Source organism: Diceros bicornis, chromosome 28 (genome assembly GCF_020826845.1).
Source record: "Diceros bicornis minor isolate mBicDic1 chromosome 28, mDicBic1.mat.cur, whole genome shotgun sequence".
NCBI classification, from domain to species: domain Eukaryota; kingdom Metazoa; phylum Chordata; class Mammalia; order Perissodactyla; family Rhinocerotidae; genus Diceros; species Diceros bicornis.
The window spans coordinates 25,943,675-25,960,045 of record NC_080767.1 but is presented as its reverse complement, the minus strand read 5'-3'; the positions used below and the strand labels follow the sequence as shown (position 1 = coordinate 25,960,045).

The window sequence follows — 16,371 nt, the reverse complement described above, 5'->3', positions numbered from 1 at the left end:
GAGATAGCATTAGACATGAATGCCGCTCTTAAGAATTATTCTACTAAACTGTAAGTTCTCTGAAGGTTGGTACTGTGTCTATTTGTCCACTGTTAAGTCTCCAGAGCCTAGCAAAATGTCTGGAACATGGTTGGATATTAGGAATTTAGATAGGATTTGGTAATCCCACTGCTTGTCTTTCCTTTGGTGGAGGCAAGATAAAATCTTTTTCTGATCTCATCTGAACAACCAACACATGTGAAGAAAGATAGTCGAATTTTACAGAGTGTTTTTTGATTAATACTCAGGAAAACATCCAACAATGTTCAATGCAAAGCTTTGAAACAAGTTGTGTGAGAGAACATGAATTTCACTTCCTTACTTTATATTTAAGATGGCTTCTGTGGGGAAAATTCCAGTTCACCTTACTTAAACAATTGCAGGTAACAAAGCAGACATAAAGAAATCTGGGGAGCCTGCCCAGTGGCATAGCGGTTAAGTTCACGCGTTCCGCTTCAGCAGCCTCGGGTTTGCCAGTTCGGATCCTGGGCGCGGACCTACTCACTGCTCATCAAGCCATGCTGAGGAAGCATCCTACATAGAAAAGCTACAACTCTACAACTATGTACTGGGGCTTTGGAGAGAAAAAAAGAAAAAGAGGAAGATTGGCAACAGATGTTAGCGCAGGGCCAATTTTCCTCAAAACAAAAAAAAAAAAGGAAATCTGAAAGTGACGGACTTGTCCCAGTTTTTCAAGTCCTCACAAATATTTTTGCCATACCACCTGCGTGGAGATGAAGAGGGATGGAGAAGGTGAGGATGTCCAAAAGTACTCAGCCAAAGTTTACCTACATCACCAGAGCAAGTTTAGGGAGAGATTAATACCTGAGCATTAATCTTTGAACTCACAGTGGCTTTGCCCACAGGTAAACCAGGACCCCAAAAATACCTTAGGTACTGCCAATTTAAGGTAACTCCATTTTGAAGGGCTTTGGCTAATAGGCTAAGTTTGGACTTTATTCAGCGGGAAAAAGAGAGCTATCACAACCAAATAGCAACCAGATAAAGGGGCAGCACAAGGAAGTTCCTTCATGATGAGGGACGTAGTGTATCTTGATTGTAGTGATGGTTATGTGCATCTAGACGTGGGATTAAATCACATGGAACTACATACACACACACACACACACGCAAACACACACGCACACACACGAGTGCCTAGAAGCTGGTGAAAACTGAGTAAGGCTTCTAGTCTAGTTAACAGGATTACATTGACAGTGATTTCCTGATTTGATACAGTACTGGTTATAAAAGATGTGGTTGTCACTGGGAGCAGCTGAGTGACAGATTCTCGGGATTCTATGTACTATTTTATATCTCCCTTTGACTCTCTAATTATTTCAAAATAAAAAGTTGAGAGAGAGAAAGAGAAATTACCCCCTCAGGCCTCAATTAAATGCTAATGCTTCAGGACCTTGAGACTTCCTGCATTAAGATGGGTTACATGGGGAAAGACCAGAGGCTAAAAGTCCACATGGAATTACATGCTTTTTTCCCTGTGTTAATACGTTAGCAAAATTCCATTTTCCTAATTCAAAAATTTGACTCTGGGGAGAGAGAAGTAAACATATCACAGACAGAAAAAAAAGATTCAAATGTAAAAACTATTATTTTAGTCATGTCTTCAAGTTTGGTACACTCAAAAGGAAAGCAGTCTGAAAGTCAGTTGGAATCTGTATATGCTGAGAAGGCTGTGCTTGAAAATTTTCAAATAAATTCCTTTGAAATTTATGGATGAAGTAAAGGCAATTGTCAATTTCTCTGCAGCACAATCTTTATTACTGTTTAATAGCATGACACCTTTAGTTAAAGGTTTTATGGACCCAGGACAGAATATAAGCTAGGGGGGAAGCTGCACACCAGAATCATATCTTTATGCAAAGTTTTTAACATTTTAATGTGCTGTCACGCATATCCTTCCATTTTTACAATTATAATAATTACTTAAGGGAATTATTGACTAGTTCTTTAATTAGCTTGAGATATATATATACATAAAATTATGTACATATAATATATATATAATTAATTTTTATTAGCTTCATTTTACTCTGAGGAAAATGAGGCACCAAGCACTTAGATGCCTCTGCCACTTAGCTCACACTGAACCAGGACAGCAGGGAGATTAGAATCCTGCTCTCTGGAAGAACCATAGCCTTGACCATTATTCTCTGTGACCTGCCTTAGCTGTGGTTTCCAAGAAGCATCAGAACAAACACATTATACCTAAAGATGCATGGAAAAAAATGAGCCTAACCTACGTGTTCTCAGTAAAATGTGAAGATATCACGCATTTGGCAAATGAACTTGTAGCCATTTGCGTGGAGCTTTCAAACAGATCTCATTCCAAGAATATTAAAGTAACGGAAGATGCAACTGTCTGTAATCCTGTTCAAAGCCAATCTTTAGATCTTGTTGCAACTTGAGGACTTTCCTGGAGAAACCAACAAATAACCAAGGCACTTTTCCCAAGGGTTCGATTTCCTCAAACATGCAAAATAATGGTGATTTTTAGATAAACTGACCAGTAGAAGAGAATATATTTTGAAGAATACAATTACCTAATTCACTATATTGGTGACATTACAGTGTTGGGGGAAATATGATCTTGTCAATAAAGGCAGAAGATCAATTGGATATCATCATGGAAAAAATAACTCTAGAACTCCTACCTCACACCTTACACAAAATTAAATTCCACGTAGATTACTGACATAAAAATGAAAAGGAAACAATAAAGATTTTTGAGGAAATCATAATAGAACATTTTCCAAACCTTTTCCAAAACTTGAATAGACAAAGATTTTTTAACAGAAAGATAAAACATCTGTCAAAGAAAAAATATAGATTGATCTATAATAAAATTAAGTATTTCTGTTCACCAAAAGATAGCAATAAAAAAGTACAAACTCAATATCAGTATGGGAGAAGGCATTTAGTAAGTGTATATCCTAAAAAGGATTTTTTACAGTGTCCTGCAAATACATAAGAACATCTACAAATAAATAAGAGGAAAAAGAGATAGATCAGGCAATATGTAAATGTGCAAAAGCCTTGAATTGGCACTTTTTACAAAAGAAGATATCTATATGGCCAATAGACAAGAAAAGTTGATCAATTTCACTAGCAATCAGGGAAATACAAATTAAAAGCTTAGAGTATTACAACTACCATAATGATTAAAAACCCCAAACCAAACAAACAATAAAACCCAAAATATCAAGTGTTAGTGAGGATGTGGAGCAATTGAAATACTCATGCACTGCCAGAAGGAGTATAAATTAGACCAGTTACTTTAGGACACTGCCAGTGCCTACGAAAGCCCAGTCTATGCCTAAGCTGTGACTCAGTAACTGAACTCCTAGGTACACACTCATCAGAAATGCATTCATACATTCACCATAAGATAAATATTATCAATCACAGCCTCAAACTGGAAACTATCCAAGGGACCATCATCAGAATAATTCTAGTATGCTAACACAAAGGAATATTGTACATCAGCGCAAATGAAAGATCTAGTGTTCCACACAGAAGTTTGAATCAATCTCGTGAAGATATTATTAAGCAAAAGGAATAGACTAGACACAAATGAGTATGTTCTTACATGACTTCATTTATATAAAGTTTTTTTAAAAAGGCACATCTAAAGCATGCTGTTAGAAGTCAGGAAATGGGGTGGTAGTGACAGAGAAAACACAACAGAGAGATTGAGGGGTGGCCATAATTTTCTGTTTCATGATCTGGGATATGTTTGTATGGGTTGGTGTAGTTCGTGAAAATTCATGAAGCAAAATATTTATGATACATAATCAATTCTGGCTGCGTACTATATTTCAATTTTAAAAGTTTATTCTCTGGAAGTTTTTCAGATTTGCCACTCCATTCATTCATTCATCAGTTATTTTGAGAATCCCTCAGATGCTGGATGCATTTCTAAGCAATGGGTCGTTACTGTCAGCGATCTATGAGGTTTACTATAAGACTCCTCTCTGGTCCAGGTTTTCATTGTCTCTTTCCTGGGTTATTGAAACAGCTTCTTAACTGGTCTCTTTGTTGTTGGTCTTCCCTGCTTGAAATCCACTCTTTATGTTATTGGTAAGGTAAGCTTTCTAAACTGTAAAACCCTTCATGTCCTTCCTGGCACACAAGACAGAATTTAAGTTCCTGGTTAATAATAAAAAATAATAATAATAACATAGCTAATATTCATTGAGCTTTTATTATATGCTAGTGACTATGTTTATACTTATCATTTTATTTCGTCATAAAATAGGAATCTGTTTCGGCGTCTATATCATTGATTGCAATTTATAGATGAAGACACTACAGCACAGGGGATTATCACACTTGCTTAAGCTTACACAGCATGCAAGTACAAGAATGAGAATTTAAGCTGAGTTAGATCTCTCTGTGGAGTTCATGCTTGTAACCTAATTTTACCTATTAGACACTTCATAGAGTGTTCCTGCCTAACTTTCCTGCCTCACCCCCTCTACACTGCTCCTGAAAATTCTACTCTGCTTTTAGTGCCCTGACTTCTAATGTTGCTCACTCATGCTCTTTTTCATCCTTGGCCAACATGTATTCATATAGTCTCTTTTTCTCCAACCCTTTCTGCTGCCATAATCACCTTCCTCAGCACAACTCCCCATGCAGTGTTCTTGCTCAAAAATCTTCAATGGCTCTTTTTGCCAACAAGTTAAAGACCAACATTTTACATCAAAATTTATTGGCCCTTCATAATGTGGCCCAAATCTACCTTTCCATTCATTGCCTAATTACTCCTGTTCACGCATCATACTCTTCAGTCAAACCCAATTATTCTTTATACCTTTTCATTTTCCATGCCTTTTGTCTTCAGATGCCACTCTTCTTGAATCTCCTCCCTCTAATGGTTCATATCTTACCCACTCAATATCATACATCATATCAAGACCCACTAAAATATCGCCTTCTTCACGGAGTCTTTCTTTATGCCCGGGGTCTTCCCTCATTCTTCTCAAGTTGGATTAGGTGCTCCTCCTCTGGTTTTCTGTTTCACTTTCTGTTTCCACCTATCATTACACTATTTTAAGTATTTCTTTTTATGGTGACAGAATAGTACAGGTCTTCTACCTTCATACCAACTCCCACTCCCAACCCCCACACACAATTATCCTTAGTGTGCAGAACATAGTAGATGCCCAGTTCAAGTCTGTTGAACTAAATTGAAACAGGTGCTGTAGGAGCGTGATATCAGTCTCTAATGGGAAAAAATGAACAAATATATTTATACAGTGTTTTATGATTGCAAAATTACCTTTACATGCCTTATTTCATATGACCTTCCTAGGAATTATTATCACCATTTATTTTATTGTGAAACTGAGGCTCTGGGATATGGATTTACCCAACCAAAGTAATATAAAATTAGGGAAGAAACCCAGGTCTCCCCAGGTAGTGAACTTCTCTAGAAAGCCTACCTATAAGAATGTTACTTTTGACAGGAACACAGAGAAGAAAATGAGGAAACACGTTTTTTGTTTTTAAAATATTTTTCTTGTTTAGTTCACTGTCATCTTTCAGGTCCTTTTCTGCCAACTTACAGATAAAAGGTTACTATTATCAAAATTTGATTTCTGGTGTTTCTTTTTATTTATTATTTCCCCTTCCCCTTTAAGTTCAACAAAGTGGACTCCCTAAAGTCAGGAAGACACACAACAGGCATTATTTCAGCAGAAGACCATGGAGAGAAGATAAACAAACCTGGAAGAAGATGACTGTAGGAATCATCCAGACAAGCCTTCCTCCTTCTGAATTCTTAGCTACAAAATCTCAGCACACTCAGAGGCCCCAGAAAGAAAGATGCAACCCAAGAAACCTAGTGGGGCTTGTGGGGCTGAAAAGCATAGGCTTAAGATCAAGCTCCTACACCAGTTAGGAGAATGTTAAAAAAAACACCCACATACACTGTATTTATATGCATTTATTTAACAATTATTAAGTGCCAGGCATTGTGCTAGGTGCCAGAGATACAAAAAGATTTAGTCCTTTGCTGTTATGGAGCTCACAGTCAAGCGACTAACACAGTTGTACATGGATTAAATCGTTCAAGTATATAATTATAAAATGCAATAGGAATGCAACTCAGCAATTATCTTCTTGTGCATTTTTTTCCAGAAAAATGAAAACATTTTTTCACACATGAATGTTCATAGCAGTGTTATTTTTAATCACCAAAAAGTGGGAAAAAAACTGTTCAGCTGTTGTTCAATGGGGGTGAATGGTTAAACAAACTGTGGTATGTCCATACCATGGAACATTACTCAACAATAAAAAGGAATGAACAATTGATACACGAGTTAATCTCAAGGGATTTGTTCTGAGTAAAAAAAGCCAATCTCAAAGTTACATAATGGATGATTCCATTTATATAGCATTTTGAAATGACAAAATGATAAAAATGGAGAACAAATTAGTGGTTGCTAGGGGTTGGGGATGGGTCAGGGTTATGTGTGAGGAGAGGGATGTGGATGTGACTATCAAAGGGAAACATCTGGGTCTCTTGTGGTGATGGACTCTTCTGTGTCTTGACTGTGATGGTGGATACATGAATCCACATGTGTGATAAAATTGCATGGAACTAAACCCACACACATGTGTAAGTAAAATTGAGGAAATATAAATAAGATCGGTGGAGTGTATCATTGTCAATATCCTGGTTGTAATACTGTACTGTGGTTGTACCAGAGGTTACTTTTGGGGGACCTCACTGTACTATTTCTTATAACTACATATGAATTTACAATTATCTCAATATAAAACATTTAATTAAAAATGCAATATGAATTATAAAAGAATATATTTGATAGGATTAAGGTATATGAGAGAGGGATTTGATCTAGCCTAGGGGAACCATTAAAATCTCTCCTGAAGAGAGAACATTTGATCCGAAGTCTGAAGAATAAGTATGTGTTATCTGGGCAAATAGCGATGGGGATCTAGGCAGGAGGCAGCATGATGTGTTCTAAGAACTGAAAGTAGGGATATAGCATAGTACATGATAAATCAAAGAGGTAACAGGTAAGCAAAATTGCCTTTCACTCAGGCAATTATAGGCCATTTTAAGAACTGGTCCTTTATTCTGTGCATTCTTAAAATACTATTACACAAGAAATGCCATGGGTTACTCTGGATAACCCCAGAGAATGGACTATCTCCCCAGAAATATCAAGGGAATGGTTTTATTACAACTTTCTAAAAACCAAAGCTTTCCAAACTGTTTTTTCCTATGGGGCTGTGTTATAAAGTAGTGAATTTCCCTTATCTGAAAATATTCAATCAGAGTGATTGACCATTGTAATGTTGGACATTTATAATGATTAAGAACAAGATTGAAACAGATGATTTCTAAGTTTCTTTCCATTTCTATGAGATTATGTCTTAGTGTTCATTTTGTACAGGATTAAAGAAAAATAAGGCAGGCTGAATTTGGGAAAATATCTGAAAACTAATCATAGCATCTCGGGTTGATTTAAGGAACTGTTCTAATAAGGAACTGTCCTAGCATTCAGGTTGCAAAATCCTGAAGTCTAATGAGTGATAACAGACATGACATCACAGAGGATTTCGAAAATGGGTCCCTGATCCCTAGTCTCTGGGGTCATCTCTTCCTCTGGGTGGATGAGTCCTTTCTTAATGGTCTGCATCGCAGCCTACTCATTCTGGACTGGGTTATAAACACAAACCCTCCTATTAATTTCAAATGATGTATTTCTATCTCTGGCTATGAATAAAACAGATCAATGCCACCCGCATGTTTTATCGGGCTTCCTGTGAAATGAATCTGTAGGGAGACAGCCAGCAGGATGGAGTTGACATGCAGATGAGATTTGTAAGTGAGGACATATTGATTATTTCCATCTCAGCTCAGGCAGTAATTCCACCCAACGCTGCTTCCCCTGTTTGAGCTCATTATTTATGCCATAAAAACACTATCTCAATGATAATAACAGGCTTCATTTACAAGCCAGAACATAAAGCATCAGCGCTTAAGATTTCAAGAGGTAGACGAAGAGGAAGAGAGAAATTTAACAAGTTCTAGAGAGGCACAAAACCGCCAAGCCTCATCTGGCAGCTTTTATTCCCTCAAAAAGCAAAAATGAGAGCCGTACTAGATTACTGGGCTCTTTATTAATAACTCCAGACTTTTACAAGGGTTGTATTGATGGGGCTGTCAGAACTTTCTCCATAGTGAAACTTTCCTTATTGATCCTTGATTTTTACTGTGCCATGCCACTGCCTCTGTTCAAGGTGTGGAGAGCCTTTTTGGGTTCCTTTTTGCACTTGTGTTTGGCAATCCCAAAATATCAATCTGAGTGTCCATTCAAATGGAATCACATTTTGCAGAAACTGAACAATTCTTCAAAGCAAAGGCTCCCCCCCTCCAATAGGTTATTTCAGTAGCTAACATGGCCTATATCTATTGTTTTGCCATCAATTGTTTTGTAATCTCCTTTTTAAGCAAACCCAATGCAAGTAATTCCATCCAGGTCAACAAGCAGTCATAGTGCGTGCATATTCCTTGCATTGCTCTTGGGAGCTATAATAGTTGCCCAGTTAGATAAGACATGGTCCCTGCCATCAGGGAACTTTTAGCCTAGGGCAGGAGTCATACACATAGCAATAAGGTCTAAACACTTGGAGAGGAGAGTCTAGGAAAGGGAGAAATAATTACTACTGGGAGACGTGGGAAGATTTCCTGTAATAGAGGACTCCTTAGCTGGGTCTTGAAATTGGTAGTATTCTTTTGCTATATTGTTTTAGTGAAAAAAAAAATTGTTTAATTCCTCTTAGTAAAAGAGTAATATATGTTTATTAGAGAAATTTAAGAAAATATAGCTCCATAGGAAAAAAAAAGAAGAGAAAACTAGGTCATCTCATACAGAGATAACCACCATTGATAGTTTAGTGTGTGTTCTTCTTTTCTTTTTTAGATTATATACACAAAAATCGATGTATATTTTATATGTTTTGTACCTATGTGTTTTCTATTTATGGATGTGTTGTGAATATCTTTTCAGGTCACAGTACATTCTTTTCCATCGTTCTAATGACTGCAAGGTTTCCTTTGCAGGGATGTCTCATACCTTATTTAACCAATTTCCTAATTTTGGTCATTTGATATTAACAATGTCATTGGGAAGAAAAACAATATTCCAATGAACATCCTAGAAACTAAGTCTTTATTGACATCCATGATGATTGCTTTAGGATAAATTCTTAAAACTGGAATTGAGAGGTTAAAAGACATTTTTAAATTTGTTGATGGATACAGCTGTGCCATCCTTGAGAAATTGTCTATCAATCTTCTTGCCCGGCAGTAAGTAGCACAGGAGGAGCGTGACTTCTAAGCAGACAGTTTTTTTTGACAGGCAGAGTTGACAGGGAGTGTTTTGTTGACTGATCAAATAACCTGGGCAGGGGTAATGTAAATATTTGGTGGTATTCAGGCTTCACTTCTAGGTGTTAGCTGGAGACAAGGTTGGAAAAGGGGTTTGGAGCAAGTGAAAGTGAATTTCCTTTTTTTATTCAGTAGCAACAATCAGGCATAAACAAATATTTTAAATTAGTCTCATTATTTTTATAAATAATATATACATATAATAAAAACAAATCTGAAGGATACAGAGGATGTAAAATGAACAATAATAGTTGCCCCAAGTCCTTAATCCAGTTGCCTTCCACAAATGTAGCCAGTAAGTAGCAGTTGGTCATCTTTCCAGAAAAATTTGAGTTACTCAAATATGCTTTGTGGGGTTAGATGGGTTTTGACCAAAATGCGATCACTTATCTGATTGGTCAACTTGGAAAGAATGAATTGCACGTACTTGTCTCAACTTCTTCCTTTCTTCTCTTTAGAGAGCGCTGCCCCAGGGAACATGCACTGTGAAGTGTTCCTACAGGAGCCAGCTCTGCCCTGTGGAAAGCCTTGTAATGGTCAGGGCTACAGTGGGTGTCCTAGAAAGCCAATCTCCCTGTAGATATAAGCCACATTCCCTAGCACAGCCTTCATTGGTTTTTAAAGGAGATATTTTGGTCTCCACATATTCTATTTCTTGTCTTATTTTTCAGTTGATTCTGAACTCAAGCAGAAGAAAGGTGTGCTCTTTGCTAGGCACTCTTTCAAAGAACCCAATGCATGTTAATATAGAAAGTTAAACAGTCTTCTGTTGATGAGCATTTATGTTGTTTATAGATTTTTTTTTAATCACACACAATATCATAACATACTTTCATGAATAAGCAAATATGAGTGCATCTGTAAGGTATACTGCAACATACTTTCATGAATAAGCAAATGTGAGTATATCTGTAAGGTATAATTTAACAAACGGAATTAGCCTATGAAAGGGTATGCATTTTTTCAGTTTTGATAAAACCAAATTGATTTCTGTTTCTTTTTACATATTGTATTTTTTTTTTACAAATTTACAATCTCATTAACCTCATTAAGTTAATCCAAGATTTAGTTTTCTCAACCATTGCCGATATGCAGTATTCTCAAACTCTGATCTATAACATTCTGATAGGTGACAAATGACATCTCATTAAAATTTTAATTTGCATTTCCTTAATTATGTGTGACACTGTGCTCTTTTTCATATTTATTGACCATTTGTAAGATTCTTTCTGTGGGCTGTCTGTTCATCTTCTTTGCCCATTTTTCTATTAAGTCGTTTGTGTTTCTCTTATTGATTTTTAAGAGCTCTTTGCATATTAATAAAGTCAGCCATATCTCTGTATTACGTGCTGTGAATAATTTTTCCATTTATTATTTGTCTTTTGATTACGTGTAGGCATTTTTGTCTTTTTGTCAAGTATCATGTAGTCAAATATCCAATTGCTTTTATGACTTATATACATTGAACTTTCTCTGACCAAATGATCCCAAAGAGGAGATACTACTTAGATTGGAAAAGGAAATGCTAGAAACACAGACATGAATTGGAGGAATATTACAATGCCTTTAATAAGTGGTCAAGACTATAATAATGGTAAAGAAATAGAGAAAGAAAAGAGTGTGAGTTTCTTCAGAAAATAGATGTTGTTAAGGAAGAACCAAAGGTGAGTGAAAATTAATAAGGGTAAAATTCCAAGGTTACTACGTAGATGGAACTGGAAGTTAATACAGACATTTTCTCCAAGGAAATTCTTTTGTTTTCCAGTCTTCCATGAACTGCATTAATCTGGACTTGGAAACAATGCTGAACTATTAGACTATATTCAATGCACACTGCTACTCCATTTTTCAGATGTCAACTATACTTCTTTTCCTATTCTTAGAGAATGAGAAATTTAATAGAGTAATGTTGACATAATAGAAGATTGTCCTAGGACAATATCAATTTCATAAGTATGCTATTATTTATCCATGAATGTTATGTCTCTTGATAATCTTATATAGTATTCCTTCATAATGCTTATCAAAAGTAATGATAATATATTTATTTATAAATATTTAACATTTGTCTCTTTCTTAGGTCAAAAGCTCCATGAGGACATGGACTATTCCTGTTTTGTTCACTGTGACAGAGATTACACAGACTAGGTGTCCAATACATTCTTGTACACGAATGACTAGTGGCTACCATTCGTATAATATTTGTTAAGTTTGAATAAAGGTTGGCACTTATAAAACATGTCCACAGACAGAATTTTATTTGAATGTTGAATGTCACAACAACTCCACGGGTTAGGTTTCATCTCCATTTTATTGAGGAGGAAATTTAGGCTCAGATATGTGACATGACATTTTCAAGATCACACAAAGAGTGAAATAATTGCTCCAAGCCATGACTTCACCCAGTGCTTTTTCCACAGTGTCATGCTTCAAGTTTAGAATCACATAAACTTCAATAGGAAAAGGTTAAAAACTTTCTAAATGCTGCCAGACTTGGTAGTTCATAAAAATATTTTTGCTGTGCACAAATAATGAAATGATAATGCATCTTCATTAGGTGGTTTGTGCAATTGCTGTGGTGACTTTGATGTTCAAAGCCAAGGCTGTTATTTACTAATAGTAAGGTATTCAGAATACACTGTAAGTGTGCCATCGGATTTCTTTTTTTCTGAAGTCAGTATGAAAAGAACGTGGCCTTATGTTGGAGAAAGAAGGATTCAGGTTAGTTAGTAAGATGATTACATTAAGTTAGGAGCGGCTATGACTAAGTGCAATTGTAACTCTTAAGTTGACCAGATGTACCAAGAGAGTGGAGTTTCTGGCAACTGAACAAGTAACTATTTTTGATTTCAGCAGAGCCTGACAACTGGGGAAACCCACAACTCTAATTTACTCATTCAACCAATAGGTACTGAATGCCTGCTTTGTACCAGGCCCTCTGTTGAAATCCAGGGATTCTGCAGTAGAGAAAAGGAGCAAAATCTCTGCCCTCAGGAAGCATATATTCTAATAGGGTGACAGATCATGGACAATGAATACATTAATAAAGAACATAACAGCTGCTGATGGCTGCTGCAAAGGAAATATATTGGGTGATAAACTGTAGAGTGACAAGGTGTAAACAAGATATATAATAGATTGATCAGGAAAGTCCTCTCTGAGAAGGTGATGGTTAAGCTAGATCTGAAGACCAGGCTAACAGATATATTAGAAAAATATCCAAGGCAGACTGAAATAATAAGGGTCAAAGTCCAGAGGCAGGAAGCTTTATGTCCACAAAACAGAAAGGAGGTTTTGAAGCTAGAGAACAAGAAGGAAAACGAGACGTGATGCAGTCAAACAGGCCAGCGAGAGCAAGACCACGCAAGTGCACAGGAACAAGGCAAGAAGTCTGGTTTTTCTTCATTAAACAAGAAATCATTGAAGATTTTTAGATAGGGAAATATTATAATCTTGTACAATTTCTTTTAATCTATGATGTTCAGATTGAAAGAGTGATGATGTCAAAAGAGATGGACATTAGCGAAGTTAGATGAAAGTCTTGCTTTAGGGGAAGCACCAAAGTCCGGTGGGAATCAGCAAATTTAGAACTAAATCAGTTTAGAAGGGAGAGAGAGTGACCTCACTGTTAGGGATTTACTGAAGAGGGAATGTTGCTGATGGTAATCTCCTGGAAGCATCCATGCTTTGAAGAACCTCTTCTATCCAGCCTCTTGTCTCTAAAATTGATCACAGTACATCCTGGACACTCACCCACGTGAGGTCTAAAAATTACCACTGTGGAATTGGAGGGTTTTATTGCAGCATATTCTTTACTCAGATGAATGAATGAATGCACATATAAACAAACAAACAATCAAACAAAACTACTCTCAGTGTTTCAGCTAAAGATGAGATATGGATTAAAGTAGCAATTTCAAATCCTAGCTTATCATTAGAATCATTTGGGAAGCTTTATAAACATTAAAATTTCTAAGCCCCACCTGTGCAGATTCTCACCTACTGATCAGTAGGGCTTTATGCCCAGGAATGTGTATTTTTTAAAGGTCCCCATTAAATGTTGATGTTCAGCCAGGTTTAGGAACCATTGAATTAGATAAGCTTGCCAATTCCCTTTCATCCCAATGAGTCTGTAAATTATCAAACTGCAGTGGAACCAACATGGGATTATTGCTAGATGGTGCTAATGTGGATTGCCAAACTGTTTCATTTTAAATTTCATTTGAGGAGAAAGCCAAATGATATTAGCAAATAAAAAAAAAGTTATTGGCACCAAATTCTCCCAGCTGCTATGCATTGAAGGCACAAATTACTATATATATTCTGATTGTCTGAGAGAGAAAACGCATCTTCCAGGGAGACATGACTAATGATCAAGGGAGTATTTAGGCACAGGAAGAAGGTGTTTAGGATCATTATACATTATTTTTGTAAAACTCCCTGTGTTGTAACTTTAGAAGAAAATTTTGCTCATTTGCAGCTGTGTCTTCTAGCTATAAGTTGTGCTAAATGATGAGGAAGCTGATGTCAAAGTCATACCATGGGTTCAAGGTCACACAATGAGTCGTTGGCCAAAATGGTTTTCAGCCATGGGCTCCACATTGTTAATTATATAATTAGTCTCCCAAGACAAAGCAATAGCGCAAACCAACAGAATGGAAGTATCTAATAGTTTAGATGGAAATTATATTGCTTTTCTGTACCAGAGTAAGCCCTCCTAGGAAAAATGATAGGATCTGGAGGGAGAGGAGTATTGGAAGAATCTTTTGTTCATAAATATTTTGCTTTTTCTACCCTGATGTCATAAGATTTAAAATGCCACCATTAGTGACTCTTTTTGGAGAGGAAAACTGTATTCACATCAGGCCACATTTTTTTTTAGAATTCCTAGGCAAGATAATATAGTAAGTATTTTACACATGTATTCACTGTTTGGCATTCTTTTAATAGGGCTTGAATGAATTTATTTGTTTATTCAACATATGTCTATAGAGTACCCACTATGTACCAGCCACTGTAATAGACTCTTAAAGTGCAATGGTGATTAAAACACAAATCTTGCTCTCAAGAAATCCTAGCTAGTATGGTGGCCAGGTTATGTGTTTATAAAAATATACTAGACTAGGTGATATAAGTCTATTCAGAGACTGTGACTTTGTTTAAAAAAAAGAAGGTTTCTTTCTCGGATGGTCTTGTAACAGATTTTAATTTCCAAGGGGGCACAAAATATTTTCCATCTCACACACTCCTTGCATGCTCCCTTTGGAACACTCTCTCTTGGAATTCAACTGCCATTTCTGAACAGCCCAAGCCCCAGGGTGAGGCCCACATACACGTCATCTGGTCCACAATTCCAGTTGAACCAAGACTTGAAGACATCCTTGCCTATGTTCCAGACGAGCCAGAAAAGAAGCTTCTAGGTGCTTCTAGCCCCATCATTCTAGTCTTTCCAGATAAGACTCCAAACCTTGCAGGGCAGAAAACAGTCATTCCCACTATATTGTGGCTGAAATTTTTAAAAGAATTAGAATAGCTTGCACTCTTAATACTGTCAGACACTCTTGTTACTGTCAGGCAGTACTACTTATTACTTATTACTGGAAGGGATTTATGTAAGCAGCTCAATGTTCATTTAATCCTTAAAATGAGCATGTAAAGTTAGTTACTCTTCTTATTCCCATTTTACAGATGATAAAACAGAGGCTAATAGAGAATGTGACTTGTCCAAGGTAACATAGCTGGTAAACAGCTGGGCTGAGACTAAAACCCAAAAATGTTTGCCTGTCTCCATGCTGACACTATAATTTATTTTAACCAACAATCAACTTAATTTATCAATCTGTATGAGTATCTGGCTGAATTCTTGAGCTATAGAATCCATAAGCATAACAAAATAGTTGATTTTTTACACTACAGTGTTTGGGGTGGTTTATTATGTAAAATAGCTAACTAGACTAGGCCTCCCCCAATCCTACTGTTAGTTATAACAAAAGTCCACATCCTTCAAGGACCAGTTTATTAGCTGTTACCACCAGAAGGGGACAGTGACATTTACAGAGCACCTACAATTTTCTAGAGTGTACTATGTGCTTTGCTTTAGGGACATGAGACATTTCCATTCTGGAACTCATTTTACAGATGACACATTTACTTCTAGCAGGGAGAAATGCTCAGAGATATTACCTATAGTGTTCCCTTTTCTTGGATTGTCTTAACATTCACCATCCTCTTTAGCCCGCCTGCCTCACACTCATCCTTCAGGTAATCAGCCTAGATTTAATTTCCATTGGAAAGTTTTCCATGATCTCTATGATTTAATTAGGCGGGCCCCTCTGGGCTACCAATGCACCATGTGCTCAATCATAGCAAATATTTCTGAATTATCAACATTTTACCGCTCATTTTCCTAGCTAAACTATAAGATCCTTGAGGATAGAGATATAGCTTTGCTCACTGTTCCACCCCCATAACTTATTACAGAGCCTAGAAGATGACAAGCGATCATCAGAACTAGCATCCAAGTCCCCAGGATCTTGCCTCATCTTACATAATCATTTAACCCTCCTACTTCTGATCAATGAAAATCTCCAATATTTTTCTACTACCATCATCTTAGTTTTCACTCCCACAAACTATTCAAATTTGAAGCCTGGCATAATGGACACTTACTGGTATTTAGGGCAAGAGTTGGGGGGAGTGGGTGTGGGGGGAAAGGGGAGCATTGGGTGGTCTGGTGGGATGAGGTAGACCGATTATATTCATGGGTTCTGCAGTTAGACTATCTCGGTTCAAATCTTGGCTTCATTAACTCCCTTTTTGTGATCTTGGTCAATTTACTTAACCTCACCAAGTCTAATTTTCCTCATTTTTATAGTGGAGTAAATGAG

The 16,371-nt window shown here is 36.7% G+C and overlaps 1 long non-coding RNA gene across 2 annotated transcripts in view; it reads left to right on the top strand.

The window, feature by feature from the left end:
- The window catches only part of LOC131393270 (uncharacterized), a 360,399-nt gene that overhangs the window by 229,399 nt on the left and 114,629 nt on the right, over positions 1-16,371 (top strand). The window contains exon 4 of one of the 2 annotated variants that reach the window (XR_009215915.1): positions 11,565-12,918. The exons of the other annotated variant lie outside the window; for it this stretch is intronic. This is a non-coding gene — a long non-coding RNA (uncharacterized LOC131393270). Of the gene's footprint in view, positions 1-11,564; positions 12,919-16,371 lie in introns of those variants that run through there. 2 annotated transcript variants of the gene reach the window in all.